At 40.4% G+C, this 8,672-nt stretch overlaps 1 long non-coding RNA gene across 1 annotated transcript; it reads right to left on the reverse strand.

Annotated features, from left to right (window-relative positions):
• Positions 1–2,244: 2,244 nt before the first annotated feature.
• Positions 2,245–7,357, reverse strand: LOC106896337. The gene is made up of 3 exons (XR_001413610.1): positions 6,883–7,357; positions 4,794–4,883; positions 2,245–2,289 (listed from the first exon to the last, which is right to left on the reverse strand). It is a non-coding gene; the product is annotated as an uncharacterized LOC106896337 (long non-coding RNA).
• Positions 7,358–8,672: the final 1,315 nt, after the last annotated feature.

An 8,672-nucleotide genomic window follows, 5' to 3' on the forward strand; every position in this document is an offset into this window, starting at 1 on the left:
AGATTTTTTTTCTGTAGCAGCACTGCTCCTTTCCAACCTCTGCATTGACCAGTAAAACAATGTTATCCTAACCACAGTAGTCTTCAGAATTTAGTCTTGATCAAAACTTTATACAGTCCTTTATAGCTTGCATATCTCTTCACAGCTCCGAAATACGCAGGATCAAGCATAAATAAGACTATGAGAAGAGCGGAAAGTTCTACTCAGATACTAAGAAAGATTGTTCTATACATAGATCTACAGAAAATGATCGAGGCAGATTTTTTTTTTTTTTTAGGTGTGAACTGGAGAGAGTTGGTAGGTAGCCATGATGTTTATGAGCTATTTATGGACAACTTGTGAGGTGTTTTTTTATTTAGAAAGAAGGAAAATCTCTATACATTAAAATATGGGTGTGTAGTTGAAATTGACTAAGGTATAGTTTTTCTCACAAAAAATATATTCTTACCGTTCAAGTAATGTAATTTGGTTTAAAAAATACTAAGAAGGTAAGTCATTCTTTTGGAGTAGGAATTATTGTCATCCTGCAAAGCTGTCAGGGTTAAATTGTTAACACACAAGTTTTTTTGAAATATGCATGTGGTATATTAATGACCCAATAAGTTCCCCCAAGGACCCATTTGGATTTTAGCTTTTTAACTTTTTTTTTTTTATTTATATTGAGGAAGCAATCAAACTCTCATCTGGGACTTTTTTCATTGACATCAGTATGATTGCTTTGGGCTTTTATAAGGGAGAATTAATTAAGGGCACTGATTCATGACTGAATTGGATTCAACTTTGGTGGCTAAAGAGGTTACTGCTGAGGTGATAACCTCAGCTCTTCTGAACCTGACAGGAGTCATGAACCAGAGACCCCTCCTGCTGCAGCTCACAGCCCAGCATGTTAACATAAATTGAAATCAATGGCTGCTGGAGTTAATACAGAGTGCTGTGAACTGTGATGGCCCAAAAGCAGAGCAACTACCTCTTCTCCTGCCAGGGGGGCTGGGATGGCCACCAGGAAGCAGCAGCTCTTTCAGTAGTCCAGACCCTGCAAGTCCCCCTCCTGTGTCTCACCACCTAGCTACAGCGTGAAAAACTGGATATTAAATATCAGACTGAGTTGGATTTTTGCTTGACTTCTACGTCTGCTTGCCTTGGCTGGTGCAACCAGCCTGGCTGATTTCAGGAGGAGTTTTGTGGAGGTTTATGGCTCTGCAAAACAATAAGCTAAATTCAGTATAATTTAACTTTGAAATAAGCCAGGCAAAAGATACTCTTCCCAGCTCACATCACCATTCCTTGCACAATAAGTATTTTAATCATGATTTTTAACTCAGAGGTGGGAAAAGAGCCAAGAACGAGTTCCCAAGGTATACAAAACCTTACTAAATTGGAGTGTAATACTAGGAAAAAAGTGCACATGCAGATGTGAATTCAACTGATCTTCAAGGGTATGTTTGCTTTTGCAATCCTATTCTCATTTCTACAGCTGCTGGTGATTAAAGCCTAGACCATTGTAGCTACTGCCAGTAAAAGAAAAGCCTAAATTTAAGTAGTGTCTCCAACAGAGGCAAAATTGAAAACAAGGTGCTGGTGTCTGGTTGTTAACACCTTAGACAAAGACCAGAAATACAGCTGGAGAATTTTTTCATGTGAAGAAGAAACTTTCATCACAGACAAACATTTGAAAAAGCCCAGTTCAATGTCAGTCAAAGTTAATTGTGAATTTGTGCAAAGTTCATTGAAGTAGGTTCTGCAGATTTGCTTGGAAGAAAACAACATGTGATTACATTCTTCAAATGTTTCTATTTTTGTTTAAAACTCAGTATCTTCATAATGAAGCAGGGAAAAGACATCTAAAAGAAACTAGATTTCTTAGGTACTTTAGAAGGAGAATTGACAGAGATAGGGACCTTTTTTCAACTGCTTTTGTTTTTATACCCTGACCCGTACACATATAAAGTACCAAATTGCAGCAAGTTGTGCCCCTTCGCCATTCATCTCAATTTCTGACAGTTTTACATGACACTTATACAGCTATTTATTATCTTAGCTGCATTTGGCCTAAAAGCTTCTACAGGAGATTTCACCTGATATCTGCAAACTGCATTTGATCTCATACCTGCCATGTACTCATTTCAGTAAGAATATGTGATGGCAAAAATGTACAACATTCTTCTAATTAGGCATCATAAAACATTCGTAACCATTACCGAGTTGTGACTTAGGAACTGTATTGCAAAAAAGTGAAAGACTCACCCAGGAGAGCATCCTCTGTTGTTCTTCTCAGCTCATGCCGATTTCCTGCAGGGATTCAGATCAGGTGTAGGACTGATTTGTCATTATCTTATTAGTAAGTGCAGCACTATCTCTGTTGCTTTTACTGGGAAGGGTGAAGTGCCTGAGACACAATCTAAGTGCAGAACTCGTGAAAGACCAAACCACGAGTCTCTTTGTTTTTCACAGCCCTCTCAAGACTGCAGTTAAGGACTGTTCCCTGGTTAGTCTTGTATGACTCGCCAAACTTAGTACTGCTCAGGCCGTGGGATTATTTTTAATTTAAAAAATCTTTAAGGTTTTACTGTTTACAGAGGACTGCACCCATAGCGATCATGTTTATATCTGCAATGAGTGATGATGCAATTCTTATTGCTTTCCTAGCAAATGGGGAGAGGTACGAGGAGTGGCACTTCATTTCTTATTTTGGTTATGAGTCATCAGCTCTTAACTTAAATACTAAGGTGATGTCTCCCCATCAAAGAAAAAAATCGCTCTAATCAGTAAAGTAGTCAAGCCTGGAGAGAAGCCTTAAATGCATAGTTATGAGGGACTTCAGTAACGTCCATGTTAGCGAAGCAAAACCCCAAGAGCAGATGATAATTCCCTTCTCTCCAGCAAATGTGAATTTTGTAGAAAAAAACTGTTGAAAAAAACTGGCTTAGAAAGGCCATTGGGACCATACACGTGCCTGTGAATCTGTGGCACCTCATAAGATCGGAAAACTTCTTGTTTTAAGCTGCATTCTTTCTGAAAAAATAAGAGGTCTATTTCTCTCCCCCCATCACCTAAATTGCAGGCAACCATAGCAGTTACTTCTAGAGCTGTTAATTCTCAGGCTTCTGGAAATAAACTACTGCTGTTCTGAAGCAGAGAGTATGCTTTGGCTTGCTAGACAAAAGCCTTGCAGGACCTGGTGCTTGTGCAGAGCTGCAGCCTGGAACCACTGAAGCAGCTCCTCCACGGCACAAACCTACACTGAGCTGTGAGAGGCAGGAAGGAGCGCTGATTTATACCAGCTGAAGAGCTGACCCAGAAGCCGGAATAAATGGGCTTGATCTAGCAATTCCCAACATCCTCACACTCCAGCAGTATTAACGATCAATTAGGAGGCACTTTGTTTCCATACCGCAGCAGCAATAGCTTTAGCCCTCCCTTGAAAGCGCACGAAAGGGCAGAGGGCAATAGCAGAGCGGAGAGATGACAAAATAAAGTGGGGAGAAATCAGGGACTTTAGGGAACCTAACTGCAAATCTTGTAACAAAATGCAATTGGACAGAAGGGACTTGGTTTCAGATGTAAAGTAAGCTAAATAGGTGAAAGAGTTCTCTTTAAACTGTCATCATTAATTTAAGCCAAACTTAATTAAAAAAATAAACTGAAACAGCTGGGTGTAGGAAGTGGCTGGCTGACCTCAGTGCTGGGGCCGTTTGCCTTTTCTCCTTTTAAACCATTGTTCATCAGCTTCCACTTAAAGCAAACCAGAACCGTCAGACTAACCACAATCAAAACCATAGGGCTCGCTTGCGTCTAGTATTTCTCTCTGTGCTATGACATCCGTTAAAAGAAATAAAGAAGTATCCTTGGAAAATCCCACTTGCACATTTGCATGGTGCTATACTATGTTGCCTGAATGGGAGGACCAGCGAAATACTTAAAGCCTCTAAAGCATCTTCCGTTCCAAAGGATCCTTGAAGGTGCTCATGTGTTTATGACTGTTGGAAAACTCAATTTCTACTCCTCGTTCTACATAAACTTCTGAATAAAAGCAAAAATACTGCTTCACCCCTGCCTTAGCCGTTTTCTGTCAGGTTGTGATAAATTGTAAGCTCTTTGGTGCAGGTACCATCTTATGTTGTGTGTTTTCAGAGCTATTCCCCCTATATTTCTACCTGATACATCCATGCAAATATGCAGTACAAATCCATGCTAACAACTGAAAGCTCCAGATGGAAAGCAATACACAGTTCCCCTGGAGGGTAATCAAAAATCATCATATGAAGCATCTAATTCACCTCAGGTAAGCCTAATAGTGGGAATTTGACAAACCTGCCATGAAAACTTTCTGGTCTTTGTGTCACTTCTGCTAGTCCAACCCAATGGCAAGTTCACTCCTGCACAGTTGTCACGGTGGAACCCTGTCTGAGGCAAAGTCTACGTATGGTTCACCTCCTATTGATTTTCTGTTGTAGGATGTCCAACAGAACATCTGTTTCCATTTGAAACTACTACGGTGTTATTGAAACTCATCAATTCTGCAGTAGGAGGAGATTACTAACATAAAGCTCACTCCTATACACTTCAAATACAGATCAAGTGATAGTTTCTGAGAGAGGTTATTCCACAAGTAATCAATTACCCCTGTGAAAGAAACAAGTTTCTCAGTTTTTTCTTAGCTGATAGCCATATGTGCCCTAAAGCACATCCTTTTTACCTCGGTGGGACTTAGTAATATGCTTGAAGTTAATAATATGCTTAAGACCCATATTTCAAGAGTCTGAAAACCTTATAGATGTAAATAATCATCCTACCTTTGTCATAACTTAGGTGGCTCGGGCATCAGAAAGTCAGTCAGGAGCAGTTACGTTTTACCACGTGGAGAGCAAACCTTAAATAAAACACTGCACACAGAAAACAGGATGAACTAATGTAAATTTCTGTGGTAGAGAGAACCCTCAGACTCACCCATCACGATAATAAAGCAATGGTTACATCCCAGTGGGGAACACTGGTATATGCACAGGTGACACATACAGACACACGTACATTATTGTGTGTGGTGTCTCAGTGACACATTGCCATACCCTGAAATTCCTAAAGATGACTCAAATCAAATACCCCTATTTGCATAACTTTCATTTTATTTCAAAGTTTTTCTTTCCCCCCCCATGTGTCATGTCTGGATTCCCAGTTCTATGGTAGCAAAGCAGGAGGAGTTTCTGGTGGTTTTGTATGAGTTCTCCATTCCTTTTAAATTAGTCTAGTTAATGCATTTTTATCTCAGTGACACTTGTCCTCCCAGCCCACTGCCATGAGCTACCACACTTGTCTAATGGCTTTGAAAAACTTACTGTCATATCTGGATCATTTCACACATTCAAAAGAACCATCTATCAATTCATTGTTAAAAAACCCACATCAAACTCAAACTCACGGTAGTTCTGTCTGTAGAAAGGAAATGGTGATCTGCCCATCCACAGAATTAAAGTTACCCCGTTTCTTTCTGTTCTGTTTAACTCCTAAAAATCAGCTATAATCACTGTGGATGCACTCAGAAGCGTGCAGGCCACCGCAGTGGGTCATGGGGATGAAACAGGAGCTTGTGCTGGAAAAGTGTTCCTCACTACAGTGTGTGGGGACATCCCACTGGGGGCTGAGGGAGCGTTTTCCTGGTGGAGCTGCTGGGCTGCATCATGGCTGGACAAATCTCAGAGTTTCTGTCCCCTCAGTGGCACCGGGGGCAGGAACTGGGATCTAAGCCACCTGAGAACCTTGGTTTTGCCCTGACCTTGCTGCAGAGGAGTCTAGGGACCACAAGATTGGTGGCATGAGCTGTCTCCCCAGGCTCTGCAGCACGCGGCACAGTGGCAGAAAAAACATCTGTGGGGTTTTTCTCCGAGAATCTTTGGAATCAATGTTCCAGTAAATCATCAGATTCTGAAGAATAAACAGGTTGTCCCAGGAAGAAGCAATTCATTTGTTTTACTCTTTGACCTGTTAAAATGCAAAAATTGCTGTGGAATTTACTCTGTGGTGACACGTTCTAGCAATGGAGCAGTCTCCATTAGTGCTAGTGTTTTTCTAATTACAGCTATAAATAAAAGTTAACCTCCATCCTGATTCAAAATGAATTCCACGGACTGTCAGGTGCATAGGTGATACGATGGAGAGAGATGAATGCAGCAGCATTTGCATCATCGTATTGACTTACAACTTGGGAGTTAATTATTGCATTCTTTTGCCATGTATCGGGGCAGCCATTTTTAGTCATTTCCAAAATGCTGAAAAGAAACTTAACAGCTTCTCATTAGATTAGAATAGACAAGCTGCTTGAATCAGCAACGAAATTTTATTAGGGATGCTCAAGTATAAAAACAAGAGCTTTTCATTTTGATATTGTATACTTTACAATGTATTGATTTGCTTTTATTGATTTTTAATAAAAAAGTGTAAGTGTTTTTCCAAATGGTGTAAATTAATTGTTATTGCGGCACAGAAAACAGAAGACTGCACCACAGTAATTAACATTTCCTGGCAAGGAATCTAAGCAAGCTTGCTGCTGAAATGGGCTTTAAAGCATATTTTGACAGTACCACAAATGCTAGCATATGTCTGCGAGGCGGCGATGTGGCAGGCATGGCAATCACTTTAACGACTCGGATAGAGGCAGACACCCTCCCGGGTACACAAGGCCCCGTGTCCACGAGCACAGCTTGGACACAAACAGGCTACCAGCCCTCCTCAAACCATCTTCCACAGCTGTCCGAGAGCAGCTGTGTGAATGAAAGATAGGATGTACCACTCGGGTACCAGCTACTCTGGAGACTACTTTAATCAAACTGCGGAGGCACCGCCACTATACCTTTCTGTTGCCTTCAATTCTTGGCATCTATCCATTACCTTTTGTCATACGTGAGTTGGCCCCTTTAGGTAAAAGAGGCTTCTTGACTGCTTGGCAGACACAGAGGTCCTCATGCCTGGCTGGAGCCGCTAGACTCCTGGTAAGGAGCTTGGTCCTACCAAACACGGGGAGATGAAAAAGCACTTAAAGCAGGTATCTCCAATGTCAGTGGGTGCATGGAAACCAAAGAGAAGCATCTCTTCTTCTCCGTGAGGTGCCTTTAGAGGACTCAAGCAAACTACAATGAAGTCGATACAGCCAAATCCGAAAAGATTACAGTTTAAGCAAGAAGGAAAAAAAAGGCACCTTCTTGCTACATAATCAGTAAGGAAAGGGAGGCACAGATAACTGAAAAGATTAATTAGCAGCTGGGAGATTAATACAATCATGTTAGCAACTTAAACACAACACAATTCCTTCTTTTGAGACCATCTAAGTTACATAGTAATTATAAGCTGTGTGTTACAAGAAAGGGAGCTCTTCTTAAATAACATAAAACACATCAAGTGACAGTGATAAACCAATTAATAAAAAGGAAAGCTCTGTATACCTTTTTTTTTCACACAACCAAGTTTTCCTCTTTTGTGTTAAGTCAACTGAAAGAAAATTTTAAACAAGTAAATAATATTTTATCTTAGCAAAATGGCTCCAGCTTAGTGAAAAACAGAAGCTGGCCTGCATATACCCTCAGAGAGAACGTCTGATGAAGACTACCCCTACAGTTGGAAGGGGCAGGGCACATCTTCATTCAAAGGAAACTCCATATGAATAAAGTATCTTTGCAGGAAAGGAGAGGCCAAAACAAACCTGAGTGCTGTAACCATCCAGTCTTCAGACTCACAGCTAAAAGACCAGCTAAAGTCTGCTCTCTAACCCAGGAATCAGCATCCTTTTTGGATTTCAGGCACCTGGTTTGTATCTCTTGTCCTAATCTCTTGTGCCAGGGAAGTTTAAACTATTATTAATTCCTCGTTTGCTAGTTATCTTGTGTTTTCTCCTCCTTGGAAGTGATCTAAAAGTGCAAACTGGTAGTGCTTTATGTTTTGTTTGGAGAGGCAGGGACACCATGAATAAGTAAATCTGATCTCTCACCAACTTTTCCCAAAAGTGTAAATCAAGCTCAGGTTATTTCTGTGTACTCTGTCTCACTGCTATCTTTCACTCTTGTGCAGGTCTCCACATGAGCACCTTGCTGTAGCACACAAATCAGATTCAAAAAGATTGTCCATATATTATTTATGCTATGGTACATTTCATCTAAGAAGTACCGATCCTTTTGTAAGAGCACTGGTGTGGTTCAACCACAGAGCAGAATTCCGTTCTGGAGTGTGCTACAGGCTCCTTTTCGAAGTTCCAATTAAATGTGTCTCAATAAATTTGGACTACTGAATTTGATAGATAGATGTTTGTATCAAAATAAATTCCCTGGCAAAGTAGTATCTTGCTATATATATAGTCTTCCTGTTGTCAAACGTTAAATTTTGCATATAAAGGGCAGTTACTGGTGTACACATATTCCCGAGTAATTCAGACATCCTGCTCCTTCATTGTTTAGAGATGATCCCAAATCCAAGATTCCCAAACCTTGAAATTTCAGATAGATTTAGAAATAAAGGAAAAAAAACCTATTCCATCAAACTAGTCTTTGTAGTAATGAGATTAGTTATACTAAAAAATGTGCTCTTTATGAGTATTTTCTGCTCTCAGTCAATTTTCCAAAAGCCCTGCTATGGGGTGAATAACTCAGAAAGCTTTACACCTGAAAAGCATGGGGTATATGAGCAGCTGG

The sequence above is a fragment of the Calidris pugnax genome, unplaced genomic scaffold, assembly GCF_001431845.1.
Source record: "Calidris pugnax isolate Ruff unplaced genomic scaffold, ASM143184v1 scaffold196, whole genome shotgun sequence".
NCBI classification, from domain to species: domain Eukaryota; kingdom Metazoa; phylum Chordata; class Aves; order Charadriiformes; family Scolopacidae; genus Calidris; species Calidris pugnax.